Source organism: Rousettus aegyptiacus, unplaced genomic scaffold, assembly GCF_014176215.1.
Source record: "Rousettus aegyptiacus isolate mRouAeg1 unplaced genomic scaffold, mRouAeg1.p scaffold_m13_p_6, whole genome shotgun sequence".
Lineage (NCBI taxonomy): Eukaryota > Metazoa > Chordata > Mammalia > Chiroptera > Pteropodidae > Rousettus > Rousettus aegyptiacus.
In genome coordinates, this window is record NW_023416309.1 from 42,606,495 (window position 1) to 42,623,142 (window position 16,648).

At 46.0% G+C, this 16,648-nt stretch overlaps 1 protein-coding gene across 3 annotated transcripts in view; it reads left to right on the forward strand.

The window, feature by feature from the left end:
- SORCS3 (sortilin related VPS10 domain containing receptor 3) overlaps nt 1–16,648 on the forward strand; it is a 513,788-nt gene that overhangs the window by 24,416 nt on the left and 472,724 nt on the right. The window lies entirely within an intron of this gene.

The window sequence follows — 16,648 nt, forward strand, 5'->3', positions numbered from 1 at the left end:
CTGTCCGCTTGGGTCTTCCTACACCAGAAGGTGGGGTCTCCGGTGGTCACTGCCTCTTGTTAGTTTCTTTGTTTTCCTTTGGTGAAAAATGATTCTTGTCTTGGTGAGGTCTGTTAAATCCATTCTTTTCCAAGTGCGGCCGCTAGTGCGTGGAAAGGATTGGAACTGTCTCTCCCTCTGGTCGTCCTTTGCCATCCACTGGGTGATCCGATTTCCCATTTTCTGGGATGTGCCCACAGGATTTGTCTCCCACCCCCCCAGTGTAAAGAGGCAGGGTGCATCTGGTGCCAGATATCATTCAACCCTGCACAATCCCCCCTTTATGACATCACTGCTCATCACCATGGAAACGTTTCCCGAGTCACAGAGACTGGATTGTGGCATCATAGCATCAGGCAGGAGGAGGGGGAGGGGAGAGGAGAGGAGAGGATTGAAACTGCCCGCAGGGATGAAATTCCAAAGAAACAGCTTGGATCGGCAGGGATGTAGGATTTTTCTGTTTGCACCCTTGAATCTCTGGAGAGTCTAACTGTGGGTTGCTGGCATAAACCTTTTCTAGGAAAAGGAGGAAGAGCTGTTATGGAATGTGGACCCTGGCCCTTTGTTCTTGCTCAGTGTTAGGGGAAACTGAATAATTCTCATGAGAGCTATTCTGTCTTTTAGATGCATTTCTCATTTGATCTTCACAAAATCCCCACAAACTATTGGGTCAAGGGGGTTAAATAACCTGCCTAAGGTTACACAGCTGGTAAGGCAGAGCTGAGAATTGGGGGTGAAATATGTAGTCTGTGCTTTCATGTGGCTTACAGTTGTGTGTGTGTGTGTGTGTGTGTGTGTGTGTGTGTAGACCATTTTTAAGTAAATAAAATATAAATAGTTAAAATTGTGGTAGATATGAAGAGAATAAACATGGTGCTTCAGTGAGGAGGTATTGGAGAGTGAGTGGGAGCTGATTTGTGGTCATATATTATTACATTTGGGACATGGCTCTACATCTAGTAAGTGTGCACTTAAGCACGCGAGGTACTGAGTTCATAAGTTCTCCTACCTGCCTGAGCTGGCCTGCTGGGTCTCACGACAATTGCCCCCTTCCCTGGCTGCTTTCCTCTGCGCGTGTCCCCATCTTCCTGTACCCCACGTCTCCATTAGTCTGCTCTCTCCTGTCAGCCCTCTTCCCTTCACTCTGTTTCTTCCTGCCAAAACCCCACTTTCTCTTGCTTTCGACTGTAAACTACTCAAGAGAGAGAAGACATTCTCCTCCCATATAAGACAATCCAAATCCTTGGTTTGCCCCAAGGATTAGTCTAGAATATCTGCTGCAAAAATAAATGAGTAGTAGCCCAGGCTAGATTTGCATGGTTAAGATATTCTCTTATCGATTTGTCAAGTTTTGGCTGATAAATGAAGAAGTAACAAATGAACATTAAAAGGTACCCCCACAATGAAATGGCCAATCATGTTTAGCTAAATGACCTTGGGCAATTTATTTGTATTTTCAATGTGTAAATATCTCTTGTTTACAAAAGGGGCATGAATCTTAGTACCTACTTCATGGCATCGATGTTCCAGTTCAGTGAGATGTGCCTGCAAAGTCTTATAATGTCTATCTTGTCAGTTAACCATAATTAAATGGGTTAAATGTACCATTTGTATTTTTTCCCCTGTAATTTAAGTAAACAGTTTTTGAACTCAGTGCAAAACTTTGACCCTAATCCATATCACATCTAGATTTTCACAAATTTTGTATTATAAGGATCAGAATAAATAGAATTTTTGTTTGTCATTTGCAGGCTTCATTGGCAAAGGGAGCCTAGGTAGTGTAAGTCCTGGCATGGAGCTGATTTCTGAGAACTCGGTCATATACCAGAGGTAGTATTTTCCCAAGTGTGGCCTTGACCTTTGGGCTGGAAGAGCACATTAAACAGTTATAATCCCCTGTCTCTAATAGCAAACAGTTCTTGTCACATGGTACTGACAGAGGGGAAATTCAGCCGTAGGGTTGTGTGCATTGACATGCACACACTGACCAGGTGAGAGAGGCTCGGCCAGACTGCTACTCAAAAGCGGCTGTCTAACTCCAAGGAAATTCGTCCACGTTTCTGAGCCCCAGTATCATTAGATAAGCAGGGGAGAAGAGGATGGTTCCTAGATCCTTTTTTCCCCCAAACTGTTATTGATGTATAATATATATGCACTAGAGTGCACAGATTTAACTGTACATCTCAATGAATTTTTTACATATGATTGCACTGATATTACCCATCACCCAAATTAGATCAAGATATAGAACATTTATGGCACCCCGGAAAGCTTCTTCATTCCCCCTTCACATCAGTAGCCTCTTTCCTGGGAGTAATCAATATTTTAATTTTTTTCAAATTTTGCCCGTTCCCGAAATTCACATAAATGGAATAACATTGTGTGGCGCATGGCCTCTAAGATAGCTCCCAACAATCTCTGCCTCCTGATATTTAATGCCTTTGTATAATCTCCTCCGCCTGGGCGCCAACTGGCCCCCATACCTGCTCGTAATGGGTAAGGTATGGTGAAAGTGATAGGATATCACCTCCAAGATTAGGTTATGAAAGACTGTGACTTTCACTTTGCTTGCATTCTCTCTGGCTGTTCTCAGCTCGCTCTGATGAAGCCAGCTGCCATGGTGTAAGCTACCTGCTGGGGAAGAACTGAGGCCCTCAGCTCAACAGCCTTATGTGTGAACCTGGAAGCAAATCTTCCCTTGGCTGAGACTTAAGACCACTGTAGTCTTGAAGCCTGGTGAGCAACACAGAGCTGGAGGACTCAGCTAAGCTGCACCTAGATTCCCGACCTACAGAAATCATTGAGATAGTAAAGAGCAATTGCTTTAAGCCAATAAGTTTTGGTGTAATTATTATGCAGCGATAGATAACTAACATATATAGTACATTCTGTTTCATGTCTGGCTTTTTTCACCTTATGTCTGTGAGACCTATCCATATTGACATAGATAGCTTTCGTTTCTTCCTTTGTATGTCTGTGTTGTATTACAGTGAAGGAATATGCCCAGATTATTTATTTTTTCTGTAATTGAAGACACCTGGGTGGTTTCTATTTTTTCACCATATGAACATTCTTGTGCATTTTTTTTTTGTGGATATATGTATTTGTTTCTCTTCAAGTATATAATAACTGGATCACGGAATAAACTGCAGTAGCTTCTACCAAACAATTTTCCAAAGTGGTTATACCGATTATACTCTCTCCAGAAATGTATACATTTCCAGTTGTGCTATTTCCTAGGTAAGGCCTGGTATTTTTTATGGTTTTTATTTTTTATTTTAGCCATTCTGATAGGTGTGTAATGGTGTGTCCCATATGATTTTTAATCTGATGACTGATGCATGTTGACCATTTTTCACATGCTTAATGGTGATTTAGATATCCTCTGTAGTGAAACACCTATCCCAATATTTTGCCCAGTTAATATTAAATTGTCTATTTTAAAAAGTGGATTTATTGTTCTTTATATTCTGGATGTAAGTTTTTTGTCAGATACATTTATTGTAGATAACTTCTACTCTGTAGCTTGCTTTGTTTTTCTACTACTGGTGTATTTTTATGAAGGGATGCTCTGAATTTTAGAGAAGGGCAATTTGTCAATTTTTCTTTCTGTTAAAGTTGTAAGATATTTGCCTGTTCCTGTATTGGAAATATATTCTCCTATTTTTTTTTTTCCTAGAAGTTTTTTTGGTTTTAACTTTCATATTTGGCCTGTGATCCATCTTGAATTTCTTTTTTTATATGCTGAGTGTCTGAAGCAAAAAAGGGGTCAAAATCACTTCTTTTTTTTCATATAGAATGCCAAATGACCAAGCATCATTTACTGAAAGGGTACCTTTATTGCAAATTAGGTTTCTTTATGTATGTCAGTTTGTGGATTCTCTATTTGGTTCCACTGGCCTTTTTTCTATATCCTAATACCAGTGCCACACTGTCTTAATGCTATACCTTTATAATCCATCTTATTATTTGGTAGCTTAAGTTTGTCAGCTTCTCGTGTTTTCCTCATGATTGTCTTGGCTCTTGACCCTTTGCATTCTCATATATATTTTAAAATCAATTTCCATTAAAAAAAAGCCTGCTAAAATATTTAGCTAGGATTACATTATATTAGTTGGTCAATTTTGGGGGAAATTGATATTGTTTATTTTTTCTTAATATCTTTCAGCAGTGTTTCACAGTTTTAAATGAAAGGTTTGGAAGTTCTTTAATGGATTTATGCTCAGAAATTTGATATTTTTTGATTCTATTTTAAGTAGGAACTAAAAAAAATATTTTTAAAGTATTGATAGTATTATCTTTAGATTCTTTTGGATTTTCTTTGCATACCACCATGTCATCTGTGAATAATAAAAAGGTGTTTTCTTTCTCTTCTTTATACCTTTTATTTCATTTTCTTGCCTTATTGCACAGGTTGTGACCTCTCCAGTGTTGAATAGAAGCGATAATGGTAGACATCTTTCTTTTGTTCCTGAGTTCAGGGGAAATGTATTCAATATTTCATGATGAGTCACCCATGTTTGCTGTAGGTGGTTATAGATACCTTTTATCAGGTAAGGGATAAATGTCTCATATTCAAGTCTCATATTTGATGATTATCTCTGTATAGAAGATGTAAAAGCTAATATATAAAAGGGAATAATAATAACACAAGAATCAGAGAGGAAGAAAGAGAAAGAGATGAAGAAATATGCTAAAAAAGAGAGTAAAGAAAAATTTCTTGGATGCTCTCTATGTTCTGGACACTGTGAAAGCCCAGGTAAGTTGTGATCAATAGGTCACATGGCTAGCAAGGGCTGGAGGCTGGGTAAGAACCCACTTCTTCCAGAACCTTTCTATTGCACCCAGAGGGAGAGTAAACAAAAAGACCTATAAGAAAGAAAACAGTTATTGCAAAGTCCTCCGTCGGGCCTAAGGCATCATGTCTTTGCTGTGTGTCTCCATGCTGTTTCTTTCTTACTGTCTCTTTCTCAATCTCTGTTTCAGCCTTGGTCTTAATCTGGGTCTCCAGTTCAGTCTCAGTTTCTCCCTAGTAGAGAATGATGGTGTGGGCCTCTTTCCCCTTTCATCCAGATCGTATGAGGCTCCTGTGCTTTGGATTACCTCTTACTTTAATTCAGCTTTTGAGATGCCCATGACATAATGCCAGTTATCCTAGTTCACTTAGATCACGGTGGCTGGAGCATGAATTAATGGACATAGCTGGTACCTCCTTTGTGTCTTGGTGTCAACTCTATACAAATAACGGCCATCCCATGGTTACTGGTCCACATGGAGTACTACGGAGTACGAGGACTGAGCAAGTTTCAGGCTGGAGTGAAGGCTTTGACCACGCCTCCTCACCTCAGAGGAGTCCAGCCTTTTGTGGCTACAAGCCAAGCTTATCGCCTATGGCTGAGGCCTCCATCTCAGCCCCTCAAGCTCGAGTGTTTGCAAGCCGGGCTGATGCTGTGCAGCCTGAGCTCCCTGCAGCTGGCCCAGTTCTCCTGTTGGTTCTGCTTTCTCTTTTGCAAAGCCTATCCTGAGGCTATTGTTTGGTTTTCTAGTCCTGACTGAATTAGGATGGTTCCACTTAAGGCAAAAACAATAGAAAACGACCACAGAAAAGCACCGTAGAAGGAACAGAATAAAGAAGGGTTTTATTTTACTCTTTGAAAGATGAATGCAAATGGGCTTTGCAGTGTTTTAATACATTCAAGATGCTCCCCTAACACTAGACAACCTGTCACACAGCCTGTCCCTGGTGTGTTTATGTCATGGAAAAATTTGTGGAAGAAGGAGCTGAGGTTTGGGCTGAGATGTTGCCTGCTTGAGGGCTCCTGATCGATCATTTTCATTACTGAAATACAAAACACCCACTGGTCCCTAGATTTGGACATCTGAGAGGTCAGTACAAGGGGTGAAGTGTGCTGGGAATGGAGCCATTATCCGCTGTCACCCTGCTATTCTGTACAGGCAACAACCTTTGTCGCACCTCAGGGCTACAGCCAGTGTTCTAACACTGGCCAGTTGTCTTGGAGTATGACCTGGTGACAGTGTGGATGATTCTCCGTTCCCGGAAACAATACTACGTGTATGTGTGTGTGTGTGTGTGTGTGTGTGTGTGTGTACACGCGCGCGCACACCTAGCAAAGAAGATCATTGGAATTGCTTCCATCTCTGAGATTTTATAATTTTTTCTCTCTCATCAATATTTTAAAATAAGATGGTTGGCACATGACCAGATTTTCATTTAAAGCAGTAGGCGCGCTCACTCCCTGGGAACATTCTAGCAGGGATAGAATTGATGTCAGTGGTGGACACACATGTGCGTGGTCTTAAAACGGAAAAATGTGAGAATGCTGAAATTAAATTTCTTACCTGGACATAGACCCTTGAAAGCACTCTATGGACAAACAAGGAACTTTTCACATCTTCCTGCATTCTGCCCTCAAGTAGCTGAATTCAGGATGGTGATGTGTGATAATGCTATGAGGCTTTAATAATAGTGAGCCCTGTCACAGCGAGGTGACTCCCATTATTTGCCATTGACTTGCTGTGTGGACTTGACCTAGTCCACATGAGAGGCTTCCAGGGGTAGGGTTGAGAGCTGCGAAGGCAGCTATTAAGTGAGTTATTGTAAAATGCTTGGATATATATGGTCCTTATTAAGTACTTAATCAATATTACAAATATGATTGTTGCTGAAAAAAGGTGAAGAATGTAACCACTTGGGTCGGTAACCAGGTCCTCAGAGTCAAGGTTTAGGGGCAAGGGTGCCATTTAGGATGAAAGAGAGTGTCCAGTACTGGGGAGTGAGGGGGACTCAGTGTGCCCACTTGTTTTGAAGTGTTTTACTTATGTCTTCGATACTTCTGCCAGGTTTTTTCTAGCAGGATGTGCTCAGGACTTGCCGCTTGAGCTGTTAGCCTCCTGAGGGCAAGGACCATGTCTATTCCATCAGTCCCTGGTCCATAGGATGTGCTCAGAACATATTGTTGATAGATGAATGATGTGCTCAAAATGATCTAGCAGTGAGCTCTGGTAGCCCCCAGAGTGAACACTATCTGAAACAACAGCATTGTGTCCACCTGCGAGGTCCTGTTCTGCTCTCCCTATCTGGGCCACGTCTGCAATGTTGCTTTCAGGTGGGGAGCAAGGCAAATGAGAGCGTCATTGGCCAAGAGCAACCAGGGCAGGGAAGGCTCCTGGAGGCCTCTTGTAAGCTGTTGAAAATATTTGGTATATATAGCCTGGAGAAGATCTGGAGGATGGGAGGTCTTCTCTTATTTGTAGGGAATCTATGCAGAAGAATGATAAGAGGTGTTCTTTATAGCCTTAGGGGATAAAAGTTAGATCGAGGTGAGATTGCAAGGAGGCTGATTTATTATTTTTTTTGGCACCATAAGAGGGAATTTTGCCTGGGGGAGAAGTGGTTAGCAGAGTCTTGGGGATCTTTTCAACTGTCAAGTATGGAGGACTTTGGAATCTATTTTCAAATTTCCTTCTAAAGTAAAAATTAAATGAGAACTGGGTTTTCTGGTGTAGAGGGAAATAAGTGTTGTTGGAATGGCCCATTCGGACCAAAGAGGCTTGGTGAGAACCTTATCTACCTTGAACACTTACTTTGGATCAGGATCATTGCCCGGTGTTTTCTTCATCTGGGAACACCTTCCTTCAGGTGCATAGTAGAGAAGGAGATGTACTCAGGCAGGTAATTTGGCCCAGGTTCATATTTTCTTATCGAATCATCTCCTAGAACTCTGTGCTGTCAGTCGAATCCTTTTTACACAAAGCCCACCTTACCTTATCTAAATAAGTGATTTGTGGGTAGAATGGACCTGCTTCAAACCCTTCTGGAACTTTCTTCAGGACCTTGGATGGCCCCCTAAGCATGGGTTTTTGCCTTGTCAGCCAAGAACTTCTTTCCTTTCCTGAAGAGTCCTTGCCCAAGGCTCTTGATCACAGTGCCCCATTTCTACCCGTTTCTCTTGGTGAAGAGTTCCAGAAAGCCTTCTGTTGACCTTCTTTTAATTGCTAATAATTATTCAATTTTATATAGCTCAGAGTGATAAATATTCATGAATAGCACAGTGCATCAGGATCCAACACTTTAAGCTATTGTGTTTTTTTAATTACACTGAAACATGGAATTAAATGCAATAAAGGGAAAAAGAGGGAGCATATGTATCTATTTCAGTCCTGCTGTGGGACTGCGTGGGAAGCAGATAGGAAATGTTGGCCTGAGTGTCATAACGTTCTGTCTTAAAGTTTCTAGAGGAGACTCCTAAAATGTCTGGATTTGGCTGGCTTCACTCATTCATTCATTCATTCATTCATTCATTCACACAATCACCCATTAATTCACTCAGTACACAATTACTGCTTGTTACCGTGAGCACGTACAGTGCCTCTCAGTGGGATACAAATAGATTAGAATGGGGACCTCCAGGAGCTCACAGTCTAGTCCTGGAAGAGAGAGGCACATGAGTCAGCCCTGCCAGAGTTACGAGGTGTGTGTAGGTAATATAAAATACAGCCTTCCCAGAGGCAGAGAGTAATTATATGGGGTGGTAGATGACTTGACATAGAGGTGGAGCTTCTCATTAGGACTGAATGGTTTACTGGTCCTGCCTTCAATGCTTCTTTTCTCAGCCTAGTGAGGCTCATCTCTGGGCGTGCCCTGAAGGGGATGGGCTACCGACCTACCCCAGAGGGGCTGTTTAGATTGTGGACTCTGGAGTCAGACTGATGGGTTCAAATCCCAGCTCTGGCACTTAACAATAGGTGACTATAGCCTTGATAAGTTATTCAGCCTTTCTGTGCTTCAGTTTGCTTATCTGCAAAATAGGGCTCATCATAGAACCTACCTCACAGGTTGCTGTGAGGGCTACACTAGTTGATTTGATGCATGTGAGGCGCCTGCAGCCATGCCTGGCACACAGAATGTGCTGAACTGTGAGCATGTCAGCTACTACTGCTGTTTGCTCTGAGGCCTTGGCCCATGGATTCCTGGTGCGGCTTTATTGCTATAGACTCGTGGGTTCCACAGAGAGCTCTTGTGAGGTTTTGTGTTATGAGGAGGCAGACAAAATGCAGGGGGAGCATTGTGAGAGTTCTGAAGCGCTCCTGAGAGCCAGCAAGAGCTGGGCAAAGACAGAACCTTAACGCACACCTCCCAGAATGCCGGCCCCAGGTAGAGCGGGAAGCCAGGCAGGCACCTTGGGGGACAGAGAGTGGAAGGGGTAGCACAAGGGGAAAATGGCAGAGTTCACCGTGAAATCTCTGCCTCAGACCCCTTTCTCTCTGGGGAGGAAGACACGCTCATGCGTGGGCGTGACACATGCCACACACCACAGGTCGTGTTTCCCTGCTTTCAAATGGGAAATAAGAGTTATTTATTTGTAGCGCACACGTGGGGAGATGCTCAGGAGCCAGCGTGGGGACTTTCTCCAAGAAAACAAACCCGCTTTCTGCAGATCTGGAGAGGCGGCTTCTTTTTATAGCCTGGGATCTGAAGGAGCCCCAGAAAGCTCAGTGCTACCAGCGGGTCCAAGCACCTTCGCCCATCTCAGTCCTCCTCCCCAGCCCTGACTGCAATGTGGGGCTGACCAGAGAGCTGGGGATCCCAACTTTCCCGCCAGAGACCACCCAGCTTGCCTTTTGTTTTGTTTTGTTTTGTTTTGTTTTGTTTTGTTTTGTTTTGCATCAGTTCATACTGTGGCTGTTTTAAGTCAGAGGTGGATTAAGGTGCCAGGTTGAAGAGGCCGTGGGCAGGAGGAATATGCCTGGGGTCTCTGCTTGAGATAATGATGCATCATGGTTGGTTTTGTTTCAGGACCTTGGATGAAACTGTGTGACATTTAATTAATCATCAGCTCTCTCTGAGCCTAGTTTCTTCATCCACCATGAGGGGATTGATCAGAGTCAAAGTCCGAGTCCTTACTATGACCCTCCAGGCCCCTGGATTGGCCTTTGTCACTTATGCTTGCTCCCTTGGCTCACTTGGTCCAGCTGTACTGGCTGCTCTGCTCCGCAGCATACCAGCAAAGCTCCTGCCCCGGGGCCTTTGCACTGACTCCTCTCTCTCTCTCTCTCTCTCTCTCTCTCTCTCTCTCTCTCTCTCTCTCTCTCTCGCAGTGCTCTGTCGCCCGCTAGCTGCATGGTTTATTCTCTCCCCTCCTCTTAGTGTTTCATTAAAATTACTTTCTCAGTGAGGCCTGCTCTTGTCACCCAGTGGACAGTTGTGTACCTCTCCTCACGCCTACCTTCTTTCCCTCCTTTAGTTTTCTTCCTTGTATTTCACATATATATTTTACTAATTTGTGTTATTTACAGTCTGCCGCCCCATGAGAAGGCAAGCTCCATGAAGACAGAGATTCGCCTGTTTCGTTTCTGTCCCCAGTATAGTATAGCTGGGGCGAGGGGTGGGGAATGGGATAGAATGGGGGAAACAGAGCAAAGCCAGGTCGTTGGAACACTGTGATTGTAAGCCTTCTGGTTCTCCTTTATCTCTTGAGCTACGGAAAAAAAAAAAAAAAAAAAAAAAAAGAACTTTCCAGAAAGCACTTTGTTTACTTGGAGGAAAAAATCTTGCTGGTTCTATTTGGTGCCTAATAAATATTTGCCGAGTGAATGAATATGAGCCCAGGCCTGGGGCCCTGAGGCCTGGACTCCCCCACTTACCAGCTCTGTGAACTCGGGCCTTGCTGACTTTGGTTTCCTTTCCTGTGAAAAAGGGGTTAGTGGCGTAAGTACCTTATAGGGTTGTGAGGGGTCCATGCACATCTAAAGAATGCCTGCATCTTGTAAGTGCTCAGTGGGTTAGATACTATTTTGAAAAGTACTTTCAGCTCTTAACCTTCTCATTCCAGGCAGGGGCCAGCCCGTCCATGGAACTAGAGTCAAACCCTCAAGCAATGACTCGTGTAGGCACCTATCTGGTTCTTGCATCCTGCCTCATTTGGTGTCCTAGATGAGGGTTGGGGCTGCCAGATAGATTGCACAGATGAAACTTCATTTCCATGTTACCAAGGTCTTTTGAGGATGGACACCCAGGCAGAGAAGAAGTATTTTGAAATGACACCTGGTTTAGGTACCTGGAGGATGCTGGGATGGAAGGACCTGGCTCTGGGCCCTGAAGCAAAGTCTGGAGTTGCTCTAGGGGTGGGTGGGTAGGTGGGTACATGCAGCCTCCCCCCTACCCCCAAGTCTTCTGTTTCCTGCTCCCGAGTCTTGCTTAGTCCTGGCTCAGGATCTTTTATAGTAATTAAGATCCTCCCTAGCATCACAACCAATCTGGGGGTCACTGGCTTTCAACCGGTGTTTTGAGGACACTGCCTACCCAGGACAGCTAAGCATGCTTTGCTCAGTCTTTATTGAGCTTGGAGGAAGGCCCTAAATGTCCCAGGGGTAGGGACAGTTACCCTGATCCCGCTGCATCCCTCTCACTCTCCACAATGGACCATTTAAATCAAGGTGACATTGGAGCTGGGAAGGTTGTGATGAGTCCAGAAAGCTTGAAAAGACTTGGAAAGGGAAAGCCTCTTTCTTCAGGTATGTTGCTCAGATTGGAAGTTTGAGTATGAGCCTACGTTTGCCCCTTGGTCATAGGGCCAGAACGCCAGGAGTCTCAGTGTCTTTGATTCGGAAAAAGCAGGTGCCTGGAAAGGAGTCCCAGCTGTCCTCATGTGAGTTCATTTACAGAGAGATGGAAAAGATGGGGCCTGCCAACACCGATCTGGAGGGTCAGTGAAGCTTCCAGAGCATTTTTTATTTTTTGCCCTTAGCATAAAGCCCAGAGTGAAGGAGGAATAAAAATGGGAGCGAAAGGTATTTTTACCCTTCTGCCTTGATGCTGGTGTGATGGCTCACTGTACACAAGCTGGTGTTTATCACCTGACTCTTGTCCCAGCCAAGCTGCAACTTGGGGAAGAACGGGGAAGCCAGTTATGTAGGACTGGTGATTCTAGGGCAGAGTGGTGCTGGGATTCAGAAGTGATGGCTGAGCAACGGCCGTGGCTGGCAAGACCTGGAATGGGCCTGTCTTAGTCTGCTCGGGCTGCCGTAACAAACACCCTAGACCAGTGGCTCAGACGACAGGAATGGATTCCTCACAGTTGTGCCGACTGGAAGTCCCAGATCAGGGTTCCAGCAGTGTCAGTGTCTGGTGAGAGCTCTCCCCTGGGGTTGCCGCCTTCTCGTTGCGTCCTTACATAGCCTTCCTTCTGAGCATGTGCGTGGAGAGGCAGAGAGGAAGTGATCTTTCTGGTCTCTTCTTTTAAGGGTCTAATCCCATCATGAGGCCCCCATGACTTCATGACTTCACCTAAACCTAAATACCTCCAAAGCCCCTACCTCCAAATACCTTCACACTGGGGGTTAAGGCTTCAGTGTATAAATTTGAGGAGGGCGGCACAGTTCAGTTCATAGCGGGGTCCCTCCGCATTCATGGAAAGTCTTATTGTTCAGCTGAGCAAGCAGCCTACTTCTTCCTCCTGCCCGTGTTTGCTGAGTGCCTTCCCCATGCTGGGCTCGGGGCTCCATGCCGGGGACACACGATGGTGAGACAGAGGCTTGTCACTGTGGTATAACGGTCCACGGGAAGATCTTAGAAAGCCTGCAGACCTCTCCAAGAGGGGTTAATGGAAGGTTCCGTGGGAACGGAGAACAGGTGCTGTCTACACCACCAGTGGAACTCACAGACGAGGTGACACTGGCACCGAGTTTTGAAGCTCTAGTTGTCAAGGGGCTGATTCTCTAGTGGGTTGGGGCTGGCTGTGGTGCCAGACAGCCCTGGTTCTGCCACGCTCCTGGGAAGTGACCCTGGACAAATGAATGACCATGAGCCTCAGATTCCCAGGAGTCATGGTACCTGGCACACAGGGTAGTTGTGAGGATTAAAGGAGGTGACATTCATCAAGTGTGCCTGGCCTGTGTCAGTAAATAGAGCTATTATCAAACTCTAAGCATTGTTATCTTTTGCTTTATTTCTTGTTCCTGTTTCTCGTTGGGCACATGGTCGCATTCTCTGGAATAGTGCTACGCAGAGTAGGTGAAGCCCATCCGTATTTTCACCCATCTATTCATTAAGTTCATTCCTCCCTTCACGTAACATTTACTGAGCGCCCACTATGTGCCAGGTGCTGGGGCAGCTGCTGGGGCACAGGAATGAATCCGGTTGGGTCCTCGTACACGGGCGTGGGTTGTAGCGTAGCACAGTGGTTCCTCACCACACCTAGTGCTGGTCAGCCCTGCTCCACCGCTGACCACCTGTGACAGCTCTGGACAGTTTCTAACCTGGTCTGCTCTGCTTGGGTAGCTTGACTGTAAGATGCGGATGATGGTCAGACATATCGTGAGGTTTCCGTGTGGATAAACTAGCTCTTCCATGGAAAGAACGTAGTGCTAGGCATTTATTTAGAAAGCACTCAGTAAACATTAACATTGATTAATAGCTGGAGAGAAAGACAGTAAATGGATAATGGACATGCAATGAGAGAAGCTCTAAAAGAGGCCTGAACTGAGCATTGTGGGAGCGTAGAGGAGGCACAGCCTGTGTCTGCAAGAAAGAGAAAGGATGCTGTGTTTACTGTCCAAGGATGAGCTCACTGGTCACCCCAGGGTCACCTCTGATACCAAGGCTGCTACATCCTGGCTCCAAGGGAATCCTCTGAGTGGGCAGAGGCTTCTAGGGTCATCCACCAGCACTCTTCTGTAGTGAGATCATGGGGCTCGGGGGCTGGAATCATCTTTTCCTGCCCAGCCAGGAGGTCGGGGCCATAGCTGTGAGGGTCGTGTGCATGCAGCACCCCTGGCACACCCAGACCCATGTGAAATCCACAGTGCTCCCCCAGCTTATTGAGTTTCCTTAGACTTCTGGCTCTAGCTCTGGCTCACCTTTCCTGCCTCTGAGTCATTACAAAAACTTGTGTGAGCCTGGAAGTAAGGCATGGCTCCAAGCACTATTTTTTGATAGGGGGCACATTGGCTCTTGGGAAAGGGAAAACATTCTGGGGTCTGACTGTCACGTGCATTGCAGGGCTGAGCATCCCTGCCCTCACGCAGTCGGTGTCACTGGTATTCTCTCTTTCCCCCTCCAAATGTCCTCTAGGGGGTGGCACTGCCCTGAGTGAGACCCATGGGAGCTAAGGTGGGATAGGTTTCTGCTTCTCCTCTCATAGGTTTCTTTGCTACCTTCCTTTCTCTTTGGGGGTGGCTGACCCACCTGCCTGACCCTCCTTTCTTACCTTTATTGCTGGGTGGCAATGAGACCCTGCAGCCCTGGGGTGGGAGGGAGGGAGTGCCAGGGAGAATAGCAGCTGTAGGCATGACAGTGAATTCATAGGACGTTTCTTAAGGAGCATTGGCTCTCATTTGTCTTTCAGACCCCACTTGTCAGCTTTTCTGTGGTGAGAGGAGGTTGGGGAAGAGGATGCCACCGTGTCTCTAGAAGTGAGGCTCTGAGCAGGGGTCTGGCTTTCCTGGAGACAAACAGGCTCTATAGGAGTGCTTTCCTGGTCTCATTTTTTTGGGGGTGGCATTGGAGGGGGGGGGTGACAGCAGTGGTGAGTAGCTTGGGGCTGGGGGTGGGAGCACAGCAAATGGTGAATGGAACTGCCAAGTGCTGTGCAGACTCAGAGACTTCAGCCTTACTCACCCCTGCACCAGTCTCCTGGGTAAATAAAGTGACAAATAACTGATCATCGTGATCTCTAGAACACCTACACTCAGTAAACTGCAGAGACGAAAAACTGGAGTCCCTATGAGCCATCTCTACTCTGGCGTAACAAGCCCAGAAAGCTTAAGAACCTTGGAGGGAGCTAGATAAATTCAAAATACCATAAAGCTTTCCCTTCTTCCCTATGTTTTCTTGCCTTGTCCCCTTCCCTCCTTGCTCTTTCCTAGCTATCCTGTTCCCATCCCTTCCTCCTCTTTCCTTGTCTTTAAAACCTGTCACTGTACATGATGGAAAAGACCCAGGCTCCTGGGAAGATCCTTATTTATCCAGTGGTCTCTCTCAGAACCACAAACCCACTTCTCTCAGGCTCTCATTCCATCCATCCAGCTACACACCCATCCATCCATCCATCCATCCATCCATCCATCCATCCATCCATCCGACTCATCCACCCACCTGTTCGTCCATCCATCATCCCAGCTCTGCCTCAAATCCTCCCTTCACCAAGACACTCTCCTTCCCAGCTGGACAGCAAGCTTCCTCAGAGCACATAACTCAGATCTTTAAAAACCATCCAACCAGTCTGGCCTAGAGAATGAGGTACAACCAGAGGTACTTGGGAGCTCTCTGGCTCCCTTACCTCTTCCTGCTGCCTCCAGGTAGGGAGCATCTGGTTGAATGAAAACTCCTTTCCTGATACAAGTGACTGAACTTCCTTTAGTGGTGAACATCTTTATTCTTTACTATGAGATCCCCCCATGTTCAAAAGTCTAGGAGAGGAAATACCAAACAAATACACACTGAGGCGTAAGTGACTGATGCGAGCTTCTCCCCTGAGAGTGGCTGTGCACAGGGAGCAGAGGCAGGAGAGAGCCTGAGTGCGTGGGGGCCACACAGGATTCAGGCACGGGGGGAGAAGTTCTTAGGATTCTCCTGGGCCAGTGGTTTCAAACTGAAAGGCTGTGCTTTGAGTAAAAGAACTCCTTGGCTCATTGCTGTCTCTGGATTTACTCTGTCTCTCGAGAGGGTGGTGAGGAGCTTAGGGCTGGAGGCCACAGCTTCTGGACTCTGATTCTGGTGATTCCAAGTGCAACTTCCAGCTTCTAGCTGTGTGCCTTCAGACAGGTTCTAAGCCTCAGCTTCTTCATCTGTACAATGGGGATGAGGATAATACTGATCTTCTAGGGCTGTTGTGAGGATTTGATGAAATGAGGCTTGTGCTTCATTTAGCATAGTGCCTGGTACACGACAGCTCAAATATTGGATATCATTACCGTTGTCATCATCGTCATCCTCATCCTCATCATTTGTAGGTTCAAGAGACGAATTTGGAGTGAGAGGAAGGAGGATTTGCACATCTGAACCATTAGTCATAGCACTGCCAGACTGAGCAAATACAAATTCATTATTTAACTGAAATTCAAATTTAACTGGTACTTTATCTGGGAACTCTAATCGATAGAGTCTCTCAGAAGCCGGGTCTGGATCTCCTCCCCCATCCTGGTCCCAATTTGGACCATCATCGAGGTGGTCAGGGAGGAAGTGGGGGCCAGCCCTGCACCCTGGCTGACCACTGCTCAGCCCCCTGTGGAGACTGGAGCAGGAGGGGTGATTGGGGTGAGGGAAGCTGCCGGGCAGAGGCTGTGTGCGCGTGGGGGGACCTGGTGGGGTGCTCCGCGTGACACAGAAGCTGCGTGTGTGGCGGACGCGGAGGGCATTGTGAGTCAGAGTGCTTAGACTCCAGCTCCTGCCAGCAGGCCGTGGGCAGAGACAGTGGCAGAGTGTGTGGAGACACACACGCCACAGTTCTCAGTAGCAGGAACACAGCGGTGGGGACCGCTTCTCTTCTCTTTTTGAAAGAAACAGCAAGCGGAGCTCAGAGCATTCCCACTCTAAAGGGTGTGCAGGGTGGCCTTGACGTCCGTGTTCTCCTGTTCCGGCTCTTTTTCC